Consider the following 18,046-nt stretch of genomic DNA (forward strand, 5'->3'; position numbering starts at 1 on the left):
GTGATACCCGGAAATGAAAAGGAACGAGGAAAGTATATATTAACAGAAACCATGCCTCTCTCCAGGTTAGGCATTGAAACATTTATTGCTCTTTACATTGAACCGTGTGAAGAAATAGGAGATTTAAAAGAAAAGAAATGAAATCCTTTCTCATTTAAGAGGAAAATTGGAACTCTAGTAGTTAAAAGCAACCCTCAAGTTAAAAGAGACCACAAGCCGGGCGCAGTGGCTCACACAGTGGATCACACCTGTAATCCCAGCACTTTGGGAGGCCGAGGCGGGCAGATCACGAGCTCAGGAGATTGAGACCATCCTGGCTAACATGGTGAAACCCCGTTTCTACTAAAAATACAAAAAATCAGCCGGGTGTTGTGGTAGTGGGCACCTATAGTCCCAGCTACTCGGGATGCTGAGGCTGGAGAATGGCGTGAACCCAGGAGGCGGAGCTTGCAGTGAGCTGAGATCGCACCACTGCACTCCAGCCTGGGAGACAGAGCAAGACTCCGGTTTGGAAAAAGCAAATCACATTGTCTTTCCTCTGGTATATGATTAGGACAGAAAGCTTCTAGTTGGGGCAGGGACTGGGCAGGTTTTGATGACATGAGGAAGACAATAAGTTGGGCATTATGTGAAAGGGAGGAGGCAGGACCTGGGCTTGTGCCCTTGTCACCTTCTGTATGAAGCCAGGAGGGTGGAGCTTGATGGCATCTCCTAACAACATCCACATGCACATCTCTGTCATCCTTAAATCACTGAGTCTTGGACTTCAGGGTCTCCTTGTGCTGGTCCACAAAGGAACCAACCCACTCCACGGTTTTCTGCTTGGCTTCCTACCAGCTGTAGAGCGGCTCATACGCCAGATCTCGCTGAGCCTTTTTGTAAGCGAAGGTGAATACGGTATTTGACAATGTCACTACGTGGCGGTTGAAGGGCGGTCCATAGGTGTAAATGGGTCTGAGCAGGAAGCTCACTATTTCCAGCAGGAAGCCAATCCAGTACATCAGGGATAAAGGAAGGCTCCATCTGGAATCAAGGCGGAGGCCGAACTCTTTGCTCAGGGTGTAATTAAGGTTATCATAACTTTGATGAGGCGTGTCATCTGAGATGTAGTAGAACTGTCCTTGGACACTTGGGGCCTTGCCTTCCTGGGGTCCTGCAGGACCCTCAAGGCCAGAATGTGGGCCCAGGCCACGTTGCCAGCATAGACTGGGTTGACTCTGGAGAACTTGCTGAAACCTGACAGGATTCTATTGTTGTTTAGCGCCTCATCTATACCAGCAGAAAGGATTGGGCTTCCTTCCCCATAGATAAACATTGGTCCTAAGGCACAAGTGTACCAGGTGCCACCATTTTTCAGAGTCTACCCATTGGCCACCAGCACAGCCTTCTCAGCAAGCTTTTTGCTGTAGGGATATGGAGCAGATCATGTGTTTTCCAGAGGCTCTTCATGGCCATTCTGGATGATTTCCTTGTAGGAGTTGGGCCCGACTACGTCTAGGGTACTGGTGTAGATGAATATTGGCACAGTAGCTTGGACACAGGCCTCCAACAGAAGCTGGGTACCTACCAACGAAAAGCATGCTGTCAGTGTCAGGAAATACAACTAACCCCAACCACATGCATGTATCTCCATTCCCTAGTGCAGTGGTTATAACAGACTCGGGGTCCATTCTTCTGTGACTCTGACTGAGACTGGGCCATGCTACAGCCATAGGAAAAACACTAAAATGAAAAGAAACTGACATATGGGTTCTGGAGAGCAAGAATTTCTAGACTTTTGGGTATATGGATGTGTGTGTGTGTGTACTTTAATTTTGGCAAAGGACCTAGGGTTATCGCTTTATATTTTGTGAAGTAAGGATATTGAAAATTATAATGTGACATCAATACCATTAAAGGCCAGTTATTGAAAAACTAAAAAATCAGGAAGATATACTCTGAGAATATGGACAGTCCCAGTCCTTAGGCAGAAAAGGGCAGTGGAAGAAATTACGTCACACACGTACCCATACACAGTTGTATATAAGCAATATACACTCTTAAATATACATGCAATTGCTGGTATTTTTCTCATTTTGAGTGGACTGATAAAACTTAGTCACAAGGACCATTCCTGGAGTCATTGAGCAAAGAGTGGCTTGTGGGGAGATGCTGGAAACCCACACTCTTTTCCTGATTGTGTGTTCGCTGGGAAAGCTGCTTCCAATTCTGGCTGTGACTCTGTTTACCTGGTTATGTAAAGTCGGGGTGATAAACCTTCCCTTAAACCCTGCTCTGGTGTTTCCTGTGGAGCCTGGTGGAGGACTGGGGAGAGGAGTGTGCCCTCTGCTGGTAACACCTGCACTGGGAGGACCTGGCAGCATCCCCTGAGCTGTGTGGAAGTGAAGCTCATGGAGGTGCTCGGAGTGCCTTCCCTTGAAGAAGGAAGGAATTTCGTAGGTAAGGATTATTATTTTTTCTTCTTATTTTTTTGGGGGGGGGCCCAGTTTAAAGTTTCTGTGGCATTTGAGTTTCTGGAGAGACAGCCTCATGTTTTCAACAATTAATCTGGTGGTAGAGAAAATGCGGAAGTAGTTTACCTTCAAGAGGGAAATGACCAACATTGTGAAATGTTTTCTAAACCTTGGAGTGATAATGGTTTAGGAAACAGATGCCTCTAACACTTCCCCTGTCATTTCGCATTTCTTGTTGTTGGGAGTTGTGGAGAGTTAAGAATTCAAATGAAAAACTGGTTACTCTTAACACCCTCCTTGCACTGTAGAGGTACTTAAAGGTATGCGTAAGTAGAAACTGGAAAGATTTTTTATTGAGATGGTGCTGGATACCCAAAAGCAATTAGCTGCTTTAGAAAAGGTGTCAAAATAGACTGAATGTGGAGGGCCAGGCCCGCGGTTGGGTGCTGTGGTGCTGAAGAGACTGGGCTCCGGGAAACAGATGGTGAGACTGCATGACAAGATTCCTTAAGGAAATGTGTCTGAATTTGAAGTGGTTTGGAAAGCTGCAATTCAGAAAGAACATCAAGACTTTAAGGGATGAGGATTGAATGAAGGTGCACTTTGGACACCTGGCTGGGAATGGCTCTGTAAGAGCAGGCCCCGTGGTGAGCTGAAGAGATTGTGTATTCTGGACACCTGGAAACCCTTTTTGTTAAGAAAATATTGTGAGAAAGCATGTGCTGGATAATTCTGTCCTGACAGACCACTGTGAACCAGCTTTGCTAGTTCTCTTGAGAAAACTTCTTTGAGGTGGGCAGCAGGGCTCTGAATGTTCTTGATATGGGAGTGCTGGGAAGGGAAGAGTGTGGTCCCTTTAAATGATATGGGAGTGGGGAAGGGAAGTGCTGGGTGAAGGAGAGTGTGGTCCCTGGCTAGAGCTCCACTCCCAGGGACATAGATGAGGACAAGCATTTTTCTGCCCAAATGTTGCATTTCCCACGACCACCCTGGCCTGTCATGCCCCCATTCTTGCCTATAAAAACCCCCAAGACCCTAGCAGGACACACACAAGCTGCCAGACAATGAGAGGAGCAGATTGGCAGAAGAAGACAGAAGGGACTGGATGTCAGAAGGGGCACATCAACGGACGAACACATCAGCAGAGGAACACACGGGCAGCTGGACGTTGGGAGGAACACACCGCCCAGCAGAGTGATGTGGAGTTTCCCTGGGATAGTCAGAGAAGAGTTGGGCAGTTGAGCTGCCAACTCCATGGGCAAACCTTCCCCTTCTGGCATCCTCCAGCTGCTGAGAGCTACCTCCACTCCACTCAACAAAACCTGGCACTCATTCTCCCAGCCCAGGTGTGATCCAATTCCTCTGGTAACCAAAGCAACAACCCGAGATACAGAAAGCCCTCTGAATTTCCGACAAGGTAGAGGGTCTAATTTAGCTGGTTAAAACAAGCCACCTATAGATGTCAAAACTAAACGAGCAAAACTAAAAGAGCACATGTAACACACACCCACTGGGGTTTCAGGAGCTGTAAACATTCACCCCTGACACTGCCATGGTGTCGGAGTCCCACAGCCTGCCTCTCTGTATGCTCCCGTAGAAGTCTGAGCAGTGAGGCACTGAAGAAGCAAGCCACACCCCCATTGCATGCCTGCTGAGGGGGACCAGGGGATTTTTCCCATTTCATTATCATCAGCCTACACACAAAGTTTAAAATGATGACTATGGTGGCACCTGGAAGGTTTGGTGCTGTCCCAGAGGCAAAGAGTGGCTGGATATCAAGAATCTGAAGTCAGAGTTTAGTCGACTTTTGACTGGAGCCGTAATAGAAAAAGTGTCCACAGCCTTTGGAGTCACACAGGAGTGAGTTTAAAGTCTAACTCTCCTACTTACTTACTTACCTGGGGGGCCCTGCACAAGTTACTTGCCATCTCTAGCACTGCTTTCCTCATGTAAAAAGCTGAAGATAGCAGCTTTGAACTCCCCCAGTTGGTAGTGATTAGCAAAGACACTTGGCCCAGAGCACAGCAGGTGTTCAGTGGAGGGACTTCTTTTCCTTTCTTGTTCTTCTTTGTGATCCTTAATCCCCCACCTTGCTTCATCTCCTCCCCAGGCTACTGTACCTTTCACACTGACTTTCATGACAGACTCTCTGTGAGTGACACCGATGACGTCTATGACGGAGGTGGTGTGGATGACAACCAAGATGTGCTGGCAGGCTCTCTTCAGGAATGGCTCATCCAGAATGTCTCCTTCCAGTACAGTCAGCTTGGTCTTGTTCTGGAGCTCTGTGTGAACACGGGCCAGGTTATTGGAACATTTCTGAAACTGGCTTGGAAGTTTCCTGATAAAGATGATGTTACATAGGTGTTTGGGGATGGTTAGAGTCATGGTGTTGGGGTGGAGGGTGTACATTCCATGGAAGGAACAAGTAAACAAAGACACAGAAGTCAGAACGTGTAGCAATTTATTGGGAAAGAGCAAACATCTGTTTCTACCCCATCTCATTTCAGAAAAGTAATCTGAGCAATGAGCTGTCAGGTGTACCTGGAATATAAGCATTTCTAGAGTCATGGAAAACTCACTAAAATATTGAAAGAGAGTAGGGTGATTGTGGAGAGTTGGGTGTAAGAGGGAAAATTCGAATTTAATTTGCAGGTGATGCGGGATCATGATTTTGGGTCTCCAGCACCACGTCAAAGAAAATCCCTTATTTATATTTGGAATAAGTAGAGACCCAGGTAGAGCATGGTGGCTCACATCTGTAATTCTAGCACTTTGGGAGGCTGAGGTGGGCTGACTGCTTGCACCCAGGAGGTCAGGACCAGCCTGGACAGCCTCATGAAACCTCATCTCTACTAAAAATACAAAAATTAGCCGGGCGTAGTGGTGCCTGCCTATAGTCCCAGCTGCTCGGGAGGCTGAGGAAGGAGGATGAATGGAGCCCAGGAGGTAAAGGTAGCAGTGAGCAGAGATCATTCCTCTGCACTCAGCTTTGGTGGCACAGCCAAAGCCTATTAAAAAAAAAGTGAGAGAGACAGAGAAACAGAAGCAGAATTATGATGTAGGAAGTCAACCTTGGCTTGAGGATATAAAATGGACTGATATAGGGGATATGAGAAAGTAAGGTAATTAAGAGATTAATCAGAGTATCTGTGCCAAAGTTTTGATGAGGTCTGGAAGCAGGGTCCAGCAGTGGAAGCAGAGGAGGACAGATACAACAGGTTTGAATTTCAGATCTTACCTTAAAGGTCCTGATACCTACTGGATCTGGGTTGAGAGAAAAAGAAGACAAAATCACCCCTATGGTTTCCTGCCTGGGCAATCGGGAGGAGAGTGGGGCCATTACTAGGGAACTGCGGATGGGCTTAAATGAGGAATTTCCATGAAAAACTCATCAGACTTGAAAAGAAGATAGCAATGCTGAAAGTTAGCGACCAATGAACTAATACTCCAGCTGTCTAGCCGCGGGCAGTGGTTACAACTTTAATGTCTTCAGGATCCTCTAAAATCCCCAAGACATGATGCTGACAGTAAAGTTGTCACCTGGAATTAGCCCACGCCATGAACACTGTGGTACATGGAGCTTGGATAAATACTCTACACTTGTTTGTGCTTTATAATCTGCATATGACTCACAGCTTGCTTATTTCCTTTTACAGCAATCTCATGAGATAGGTTTTCTGAGTCCCACTTTATTGATGAGGAAACTGAGGTTCAGAGAGGTTAAGGGACAGATCAAAGGTCACATTTCTAGTGGAGACTCAAACTTGCCCACCCCACCTCCAAGCCTCATACCCTGTACACCAGGTATAAGACTGGCTGTTTACAATAAACTTTTCTGAGAAAGTTCAACTGAAATTGGCAACAAAGGCCAAAGAACAGTGAGAGTAAAATTCAGAGTGAAAAATTCAAGACCAGAGCAATTCCTTCCAGGGTTTCAGACAGGACCATTTACTGTCCTGATGCCTCTGTCATGTTTTGTCTACTCCCAGCCCCTTCCTATTGCCAGGCAACTCCAAGAAGGCCATGGTATGGGGGAGGCAGGGAAGAGGCTGCTGGGGAGGACGTGGGTGACAGACTGAGAGTGGAATTTTCTCTGGTTCTATTTCCACCTCTGCACTTCCTGCTCCCTTCCTCTGCTTCCCCTTTGCTGCCAACTTCAGACAGACTGGCTCAAAGGAATTGCCTTTTCAAAGTTGAAGAAGTCTAAAGCCAAGAGAAAAGGCTCTTCCTCAGTGAGTTCACAGGGATCTAGAAACTAGGAATGGGGACTTTGTAGTGGAGCCATAGTTCCCTCCTTCCTCAAGCTGCTAGACTAACTCTGTTTAAGAGTGCAGATGCTGCACTAGACTCTCTGGGTTCAAATCCAGGTTTGCTGTATTCTAACTCTGGGACTTCCAGTGAGTTAGTTAACCTCTCTGTGTCTGTCTCCTAATCTGTAAGAAAGGAGGATAATAATATTAACAATCTCATAGGGTTGCTATGAGTAACAAATGAGTCAGCACATGCAAAACATGTAGCACAGTACCTGGCACAGAAAGAACACTGAAAGGATTCTCTGTTTTTATCTTCATACGGGCCACTGTGCATCCATTATATCCCCTGCCTTTTCACCATAAGGAACAATTCCTCTAGGCTGTGTATTGCTTTTTTCTGGTATTATGTGTTAGATTGTAAATATTGGTGACACCTAAGGATTACAAACATTTAATCTTGGTCTTGTGTTAATATTTGTTTATGAAAGACACCATTAAAACAGAGGGTGGAGGAAATCGGAAGAGGTCTGAGAAGAGCAGAAGAGGAACAGAGTATTGGGTGTGGTCCCTGAATGATGTCAAGTGGGGGCTTCTCTGAGGGCAGGTCATGAGTCTCTACACTGCCAGAGCCCACATGAAGACACACAGTCCACCCAATATCCTGGGTTGGGGAGGAGGACAGGGAATTGGGCACCCAGAGAGGCAAAGGGAGAGACTGAAGACCCACTTTGCCAAGCATCAGCTCTGGAGTCAAGTGACGAAGCCTCTGGAGGAAGCTCTGGTCTGAGCTGTGCTACACATTAATTAGATGGTCTTGGCAAGTTGCTTTATGTTTCAGGACCTTGATGGTTCATTGTTCAGTTGGATACAACCCCTTTTATACCTCTCATGGGGTTATTTGCACAAGGATCTGCTACACCAAATTCTGCAATTTCTTGATGATTGAGCAACAGAGAAAAATAGTTAAAAAATAAAGCCATATATGAAAAATCGAAATGAGGCATATCTGGCCTCATACTACCTCTTACCGTCTCTGCTCTGTGCTGTGCACTTGTGCACGAGCTCTCTCTCTCACTGATGTTCTCTCTCTCTTATCTTCTCTCTCTCTCTCACTCTTTCTCATGCGTTCTCTGTCTTTCTCACTCTCTCTCTCTGATTTTCTCTCTCCCTCATTTTCTCTCTCTGTTTCGCTTTCTGGCACACACACACACACTTACACACTCGCCTATACCTTCACTTCTTTTTATTTTGCCTTCACTAAAGATGCCAAGGATGCTGCAAAACAAAACAAAGCTCAGGGTGGTCTAGAGAGGCAGAGACCCACTGGTGAGGTCTCCAAGTCAACGGCATCCTTTGTGAATGTTGCAAAGCAATTGCCAAGACAAAAAGCTTCAGAACATAAAAAAGTTGTAAACAAGAAAAATAACTAATGTGGGATTTTCTAGATAAGAAGAAAATGGGCCTGGTGTCCAAAGTGGCTGCGTCTCAAGTTCTGGGTCAGGGCCAGAATCCAGTCTCTGGACACCCCATCCAGTATCTTTCACACTGTGCCATTTTATACTGTTTAATATTCTTTTTATGATGACTGTGCATGTGGGATTGGCTTAGATTTGACTACAACTTTCTGTAACTTGCTAGAAAAGGTTCACCTCCCTCCACCCATGCAGGGTTTAAAATGGAGCCACACACCCATGAATCAAGTTTACTTACCAGAAAATTCCTCCCTCAGCTCTGGTCTGAAGGCCTTGTCCAAGACCCTGATCTCCTTCAGCTCCTTCTCCTCCACCAACAGGCAGGCGATCCTCTGACTCAGAAACCTTACTGCTCCTGTCACAAGGCAGCTCTAGCCCGTCTTGGCCAATCCAAAGTAGCAGACAACACACTCCAGGAAACAGAAGATACTGGGGAGCAGATCTGATTCTAGGGTGACCCTGGAGAGGGTTAAAAAAGAGGTCAAATGGTTATATACTCACACAGAGGCTTTATTTTCCTCCACCCCATTTTTTTTTTTTTTTTTTTTTTTTCAAAAATTTCATTTCTTCACCATTTCCCGGGGTAGCTGAAAGAAAATAAAGAAACTCTAACTGTTAGATGGTTAAAAAGCTGGACAGAAGAGTCAGGGTGCTGGTCACTTCGTCCCCTAAGGCAGCCCTGGAGCTTTATGCTGTGTGGCTCCTGGCTTTCCCCTTATCACTTTGAACTCCTGCCACACACTCATTGCTCCTGTCTCTTCCAACATCCCTTTTCTCAGAAGAAAAGTGACCTTTAATATATATCTCTAATTCTTCCCAGCAACAGGAAGAGAAGTCCAATTCTAAGGCTGCAGTGTGGTAAAGAGTCTTAGGTTTAGCCTTAACAGGGCACTGGTCAGTTGATACCAGTTGTCTGGGATCCGCAATCTGTGATCTTAAGCTAGACTGAGAGAAATCTCCAAGTGTAATGTGAACTTTGCCTTTGTGCAATAAATACATTTGGAGGGAAATCCACATGAGCTCATTCTCTCCTCTCTCAGAGTGTCATTTGAAATCCTGCTGCAGTCTTGCAAAGTTTAGAAATTTGTAGTGGTGACAGCTCCAATTACTAAGTTTTATGGAGGTGACTTTCTTTCCTACTCAATATATCCAAAACCTCAGTTGCCATTTTACCCTGGAGAACTCTGGGTTCCTAGATGAAGAACATCATTGAAAGAAGGCTATCTAGTGATAGTCACTTAATTATATGGCCTGTACTGTTGCTGTTGGTTACTACAGCATGAACAAAATACGGAGAATGCAGAAATGAAGACAAAGACAAAAGGATATGTTTTAAAACAAGGGGTCGGGGGCTCCTTGTTTCTAGTGAGCAAAGGCAACTCTGAGCTTCTACAGCCCTTCGTATTTATTAGGTAGAAAGGGCGGGTAGGGAGAGGTAATGGTTGGTTAGCTGCTTGATTTATCACAGGTACACATAATTGCTTTCTTTATACAACAGGTTTCAGATGTTCCTATAGATAATCACAAGGAACACTGCACTGGGGGTGTGACTGCCCTCAGCACCCCTTCTGTCAGCAGATGTAGTTTGTCAGTTTTCCAACATCCTGCTTTCATGAGAACAGTTTTCTGTTTACTCAAATAGCCTCCAGTGGTATACTGAGTTGGTCATGACCCTCATTCTTTTTGGCCTGTAACATGTCCCCCTTTTTGTTTTTGCGTTAATTGAATAAAGGTACTTGCAGGTTGTGCAGCTCTCAATTGCCATTTGGTGGTCCAGCTGATATTGCAGACTATGAACAAAAAAAACAGAAACATAGTAACATTAATCCAAGAGTTATAAAAAAGACATTGAGGTGCTGTTTGAAGTAGTTCCAAGAGTTAAGGCTTTCTAAACATTGTTGGAATTCTGCTCAAGCTTTTAAAGAGGGCTGAAATGCTTGAGTCTGCTTATTCAAGTTAAGGATTTTACTTTGTAAATCATTAAATCAAAAGTAACATTGGATGTGAAAGCTCCCTTAAATGGGCCTTTACAAGGTCCCATGGATATTCACTTTTGTTATATTCCAAATTGGTCACGCAAATTTAAGTGTGGTTAAAATGACAACACAATTCCTGCTGCAACTGCAAACTTTCTACTTGTTCTCCTAGCTACGGAACAGTAGTCTTTAACATTGCCACTTCTGTTTGTATCTCAGTGTTAATTTTGTTTTGAAGCATCCATGCCTGGTCGACTGTACAAGTCCAGTTTTCTACATATTGAGTTGTTTGAATGAAGCTGTGCATTGATACTGAGGACACCACAACAGAGGTTATTAATGTAACTAAGGAGACTATAGCAAAAATTATCATGCTTAAGGCTCTATGAGCACCACGAGTAAGCTGAGTTAAAAAGAGTTTTATGAGATGTAATGTGGGGGTGGCCACCCAAGGCTCAGACAAATTTACAGGAACCCATAATCTGGGAATGTGACCTAGAATTATTAGGGTGGATATACTGTGTGTTTGTACTGTGCTATGATTAAGGCAATGATACAGTTGACAGGAATCACAAGTCAACTGGGCATTGTCCATCTGGAGTTGATCCTTTTTTGCTGCTAGAAAAACATAAGGATTAAAAACACAAATTGTAAATTGAGTGGTAATATTTTCTACAAGGGTAACATTAGACCTGCATTTAGTACTGTTACTATTATTGAATAGTGTTCTCACCCAAACACTGCCATTCATAAATGGGACTGCTGCTTTCCATATCAGCTCCTGAATTGGACCTCTCTTTCCTTAATAATGCCATTGAGGCAAAGGGGCTAAAGCCTTCGTGGTGCCAAGCAATTTGCACAGGAGATTGGGATTGAATCCCAAGATAGTGTAGTGAAGAGATGTTAAAGTTTCACCACCAGTGCCAGCGAATTCTTGCCATGAGGTCTGATGCTCATCTCTCCCAACAAAATGATCACAGGGACCCCATTCAATAATGTCTCCCATTAGCATGGACTGTTTTCTAGCTAGGGGGCCAAGACACTGGGTCCAAGGAGGGGGATTAGAATTATCAAAGGGAGCCCATTCTGTAAAATTAATACAATTTGGGCAATTGGGCCAGGAGTGATTAGTAGCTACACCAGTAATATTCATAGAGCTAAGGCCTGATAGGTACATATATTTTCCATGGTAACTCAACCATGCCTGAGATTGAATTGTAAGGCAACTGTGATTGAGCGATGTATCCTGGGTGATGCATAAGGAAGTCCCTCCAAAGGAGTCATATAATTGATACCATTGTTCTGAGAGTCTAATTGCTCTATGTCAGGGGGAATTAGGGATCCTGGTGCCCATATTTCTTGACCATGATATATCTCAGGAGGAGTGTCACTCCAGAGTACAGGTCATTCTACTCGGGGGGGTGGGGGGGGTGGAAACATATGCCCAATATGCCTTCACCTCTACACAGGGAAAACATACTGCATAGGATATTACAGCTAGCATGGCCTTAAACATGGAGTCAGGAATTTTTGCCTGACCCTGATGCTCCAGCAGTTTCTCAGCTTCCTATGTGGTTTTATTGATCTGTCCCCATGTTACGGGGGTTGATGTCTGTGTGACTCTGGTTGGCCCTTGCTCTGTCTTTGCATTCAGATTCAACTGGCTCATGGCTCGTTCTGGGGGAACCAGGCCCAGATTTGGGATCCATGGGTCCCTCCAGTCTCCCATTCCATGATCGCACACATCTTGAGGGCACCCACACGGTTTGTCCATTTCCTGCAAAAACACAAGCATACCCTCATCCCCACATCAGTAAATGTACTGGGTCTTGCCATTGTCCTTTTTCCTGGGATTTCCATAATACCTTTGATAAACTTTCTTTTTTCCCTGTAATATTTGCCAGTGTTATTCTGCTGGACTTTCATTATCTGTACCAGGAGTCAAAAAATTTAAAGTAAATAAGGCTAAATGTAATTTGTTTGAGGTGGTAGCTGGTCTCCTACTACCCCTTTTTGTCTTTTCAAATACATTGTGATGTTTGATGTGCCTACTCTATAATGCCTTGTCCTTGGGAATTGTAAGAAATTCCTGTTTTATGAGTGATTGCCCATAACTGTAAAAAATTTTGAAAAGCATGACTAACACAGTCAGGTCCATTGTCAGCTTTTATTTGTTTAAGCACCCCCATATGGGCAAATGACGATAAACAATGTCATTGGACATGGTCAGCTGTTTCCCCTGTTTGACATGTGGCATGTAGCATATGAGAGTAAGTATCTATAGTCACATGAACATAGCTAAGTTTGCCAAAGGCTGCTACATGTGTAACATCATCTGCCAGATTTCATTTGAAGCTAAGTCTCGTGGGCTACATCCTTCTATAGGTGTATCACCAGGGACATGCTGACAAGTGGGGCAGGCTTGCACAATAGCTTGAGCCTGGGTGTGAGGTGGATGAAACATATGAGTAAGGGCAGAAGTGTTTTGATGCAGTAATGCATGAGAAGCTTGAGCTTGTTGAAATACAGAACCAATCAGTTTACCTGCTCTGTCATTACCTAAACATAGTGGCCCAGGAAGTTGTGTGTGGGAACAAATATGAGAAATATGAAAAAGAGCAGCACGAGAGCGAATAGCTTGCTGAAGTCTTTGAAACAAGTTAAACAGCTCTGGGTCTAGGGTCCTTTTAAAAGTGGCAGTCTCAATGCGACTGGCTACATTTACAGCATATGCTGAATCACAGACAATAGGAGTTGAAGCAGTGAGCTATAAAACCTGAATAATTGCTATTAATTCTGAGCATTGAGCTGAAACTCCAGGGGTTTTTATTGTTTGAGTACGCTTAGGTCCATAAATAGCTGCAGGACCTTTGGAAGAGCCATCAGTAAAATAAGTCTGGCTTCTTGGAATAGGCTTGTGATGAGTAATTACAGGGAGGATAAAAAGGTGAAGTTTATAAAATTGCAAAACTTTGTCTGATGAGTAGTGGTTGTCTATTATTCCCACAAAATCTGCAAGAGCTACTTGCCATGCAGTCAACATTTCCCATGCTGCAACCTGTTGTTGGGAATCTAAGGGAACAATAATTTTGTCTGGATCATATCCAGTAAGCATTTTTGATCTATGCCTACCAATTGTTATATGTTGAGTAATTAAAGAAAAAGTTGTAAAGATTTTACTCTCTGATTGGATAAAAAGAGCCACTCTATTCCCATTACGGACTTGTCTATTAACCGGCCCAAAAGTCCTGTTGGAGAATGGGGGGTAGGAAGAATTAACAGAAGCAAAGGCTTTTGCACCTGTAGCCAGGAGGCATGTCTCTACTGAAGAATTTGTTCTACAAACTGTAATTCAGCTTCTGCCTCCTTAGTAAGAGGCCGAGGAAAATCTAATGAAGAATCTCCTTGGAGGCTCCAATAAAGGTGTTTGAGTTGATAAGTAGCAATACCTAGCACTGGGCACAGTCAATTAATATCCCCTAACAATTGTTGGAAATTGTTCAAGGTTTCCAACCTGTCCTTACAGAGAACTACTTTCTGAGGTCGAACACTTCTTTTAGTAACAGTAGTGCCTAAGTACTGGTACGGGGAAGTTGTTTGCACCTTTTCTGGAGCTATTTTGAGATTCTATTTAATCAAAGCCTGTTTTGTTTCTCTGAACAATTGGTGTAATAACTCCTTAGGAGTGGCCAAAAGAATGTCATCCATATAATGAATGATGTAAGCAGTAGGAAACATATTTTAAGGCTCCTTTAATGCCTGCCTTACAAAATGCTGACATAGCGTAGGACTGTTAAGCATGCTTTGGGGTAAAACTCTCCATTGATAACAAGAGACAGGCTCCCTTTGATTAATAGAAGGCACAGAGAAGGCAAATCAAGGCTTACCCTTCTCATGTAAGGGTGTAGTAAAGAAACAGTCTTTAAGATCTATAGCTATAAGAGGCCAATCCCTTGGAATGGCTGCTGAGGGTGGCAGACCTTGCTGTAATGCAGCCATTGGTTTAATCTGTGCATTAATAGCTCTTAAATCATGTAGCAATTGCCATTTTCCTGACTTTTTTGGAATTACAAATATTGGTTAATTCCAGGGCTTCAATATGTCCTGCATCCAATTGCTCTTTTACTAGCTGATGGAGTTGAGTTCGTTTCTCCTGAGATAGGGGACAATCATCCACCCATACAGGTTTGTCAGTCAGTCACTCTAGTGGCAAAGCAGGGGGTGGAGGAAAAATATCAATGACCCCTGTCCAAAATCCTGACGACCTAGCCCTTTTCTATCTAGTTGCTCAGTTATAGATATAGGATCAAGGTTTCCCTGTAGGGACTTTCCTAAGCCCTTTCGGCTCTGATATCTCATTTTCTTGAACATTTTAAATCCTGGATTGTCAATAGTTTTATTTGTAAGTTTCATATCCCATGCTGTAAGTACATCTCTACTCCATAGATTAACACCTATATTTGCAACATAAGGTTGAAAAGTACGTGACTGTCTATCCGGTTCAGGACAGGGTAAAATCTCAGCACTCTGTTAAACACTTTGAGCTGTTCCTACTCCCTCTAGGGATGTAGAAGTTAATTGTAAGGACCAGGATGGGAGCCAACTATTTTTAGATATTACTGACACATCAGCTGCTGTATCCATAAGCCCCTAAAACTTCTTTTCTTTAATTTTCACTGTACAGGTGGGTCTATTAGATGCTATGGGTTGTGATATATAAATTTCCCTCCTAACTGTACTACCAGATCCTTGACTTCCTTGCTCTTCCTTTTGTGGGGAAGGGTGCAATTTGCAGGGAATAAACAATATTGAAGCAATATATTCTCCCAGTTCAAAAGCCCAAAGGTCTTGTGACATTACTACTACTTGAATTTCTCCCTCATAATCAGAGTCAGCAACTCCTGGGACTACAGTAATTCCCTGTAAGTTAAGACAGCTTTTGCCCAAAATTGATCCCATATATCCTGTTGGCGAATGTCCCCAAATATCAGTGGGAATCTTGGTGAGTTTGTCTTCTCCAACTAACATAACCCTCTCTCTGACTGGGAGATCGAGCCCTGCATTTCTGAGTGTTTCTGGGAATAGGGAATCAATGTTCCTCCAGCAACCCCTCCCTGAAATGGAGTTGTGGCCTGAACTGGGAATGCCCTCATTGTTTGTGGGGCCTGGGTCCAGGTCCCCTTCTCATTTCCCAACGGGGAGGTGCCATTCTGATGAAATTTTGAGCAGCATTGACTAGCCCAATGATTTTCTTTATTGCAATGAGGGCAAAGTCCTGGTGTTTTTTTCTGGTGGGGGTAGGGGAGCTGTATTGTAAGATCCCTTCTGCCCAGAGGTCTCATGGTATTCTTTTTTTTAATGTCTGATTTTTCCACAATTATAACATTTTCCCATTTTAGGATTTGCCCCTTGGCATTTTTTTAGATTTGTCCACCACTAAATTGGCCATTGGTTGAGCCATCATTATAGAGTGATGAAGCTCAGTTCCCACATCTTGACAAGCTTTGAGAAAATTTCCCAAATTTTTTGTACATCTCACAGGTGCCAGTGCACATTTACACTCCAAGTTTGCATTCTCAAAAGCTAGAGTTAAGGTTAGGGTTTCTGCAGTGGTGGTATGAGGAATCTGACAAGTCACTGCCTCTTGTAATCTTACAAGAAAATGTGCATAGGGCTCCTGCGATCCTTGCGTGATATGTAAAAAAGATTGTACTGGGACTCCTTCCTCTGGAATTCTGGCCCAGCCATGTTTAGCAGCCAAGGCACACTGCTTATAAGCAGCGTCTGGGAGTGCCATTTGATGTTCTAGGTCTGAATAAGGGCCATTACCCTACAGCATATCCTCTGTAATGTTTCCATGTCCAGCAGCACAGTTCTGTCCAGCCTGGTCTGCACACAGTTCTTGCCAATTTAAATTCCATGCCAGGTATGCACCAGCAAACAAACAAGTGCAAGCCAAATGCTTTACATCAAATGGTGGAAGGTTTATAGCGCCAAATATAGATTCTAGCAATCCTAAAGTAAACGGGCTTTGTACTCCATTATCAACTGCACTAGCTTTCAATTCCTTCAGCAACTTAAACTCTAGTGGGGTGTGTTCATGAGTAAACTGCTGTAGATTATTTGGATCAGGCCTTACAGAAATGGGAAAAGTGCAAGGTCCTAAGGGCTCTCCAGCAATAGTAGCAGAGCATAAATTTCTTTGTATTGGGGTCTCTATTTCAGCTACTGAAGGAGGCAGTACAGATGTTTCTTCTACTGGAGGGGGTGATATAGGCCAATTTTTATCTTCCTCCTCCTGTTTTTTATTTTCAATTGGTGCTGTGGGTGGGGGACAAAAGATTCTTTCAAACTTTTGGACTCAGAACATGACTCCTGCTGTCTACCAGAACAAGAAAGAGATAATGGCAGGAGGACAGTACGGACTAAACTCCAGAAGATCAACTTTAAGACCTTCTTGATGAGCCCGTTTTAATCCTTCTGCTCCGTCCCAATTTTCCACATGAAGAGTGCCTGTCTGTGGAAACCATGGGTTATGCGTAATAACCTCCTGCAGCATCTTAGTGTTTGAGAACTAACCTGAGCACCAGATTGTTTAAGTAAAACTTTAAGCAAATGCACATAATGTTGCTCCTGAATAGACAAATTCTGCCCCATGTTACCCTGATTCAGAAAACATCCCACTCCCAGTACCTTTTTAGGGCACTGACCTTATATACCAGAACCTATTTTGGGTGCTGACCTTATATCCCAGTACCTCTTTAAGGCACTGTCCTTCTATCTGCCAGCAGACTCTTCCTGGGGATTCTCGTTCATCTCGTCAGTTTCACTTTCTCTGCTCCAGCACACCTTCTTTACTCATGCCCCTGTCCCACGTGCCACTTGTCACTGTCAGTTACTATGGGGTGAATGAAGGGGGACGAATGCAGAAATGAAGAGAAAGACAAAAGGATATCTTTTAAAACAAGGGGTTGGGGCCTCCTTGCTTCTACTGAGCAAAGGCAGCCCTGAGCTTTTACAGCCCTTTGTATTTATTAGGTAGAAAGAACAGGGAGGGAGAGGTAATGGCTGGTCAGTTGCTTGATTTATCCCAGATACACATAATTGCTTTCTTTGTACAATAGGCTTCAGATGTTTCTACAGATAATCACAAGGAACACTGCACTGGGGGCATGATTGCCCTCAGCACCCCTTCTGGCGGCAGATGTAGTTTGTCAGTTTTCCAACATCCTGCTTTCATGAGAACAGTTTTCCGTTTGCTCATATAGCCTCCAGTGGTATATGGAGTTGGTCACAACCCTCATTCTTCTTGGCCTGTAACACTGTACCAGAAGAGTGGGGATTTGTGGTTGTATGCCCGAATGACTGTTATCATAGATGTTTGAACTTTTCCCATATTTTTGGGTACAAAACAGTTCTCAGCAAATTTCTGAACTGAAGATGCTGTGAATGCTCCTTGAGCATATGCCTGAGAACTGCCCAAATTTCACCACCATGAGCTCTCCAAGACACTTTCCTCTACCTAACAAAAGAGATATAATTTATATTCATTAAAATGCCCAGATCTCAAGTGTTCAATTTGATGAACCCTGACAGTTATATATGTCCATGTAAGTAGCACCCCAAAAAATGTATAGGTCATTTTCTTCACTGCAGAAAGTTCTTTTCTGCCTGTGTAGCTAATTCCCTGCCCTACCCCAATCTTCCTGGTAAGCAACTGCTTTCTAATTTTTATTCCCACAGAATTCTCATTTTATTCCTATATGTTCTTATTTATTCTTCTAAGATCTCTGTGGTTCTGGATATATATTTAAATATAAAATCATTCTGAACTGAATTTTTGTGCATGGAGTACAGAAGAATTGACCATTGATTGTCTCTATTGTTTG

General features: G+C 43.7%; 1 pseudogene; it reads right to left on the minus strand.

Annotated features, from left to right (window-relative positions):
• Positions 1–749: 749 nt before the first annotated feature.
• LOC111549574 lies at positions 750–17,553 on the minus strand (annotated as a pseudogene).
• Positions 17,554–18,046: the final 493 nt, after the last annotated feature.

The sequence above is a fragment of the Piliocolobus tephrosceles genome, chromosome 1, assembly GCF_002776525.5.
Source record: "Piliocolobus tephrosceles isolate RC106 chromosome 1, ASM277652v3, whole genome shotgun sequence".
Taxonomy (NCBI): domain Eukaryota; kingdom Metazoa; phylum Chordata; class Mammalia; order Primates; family Cercopithecidae; genus Piliocolobus; species Piliocolobus tephrosceles.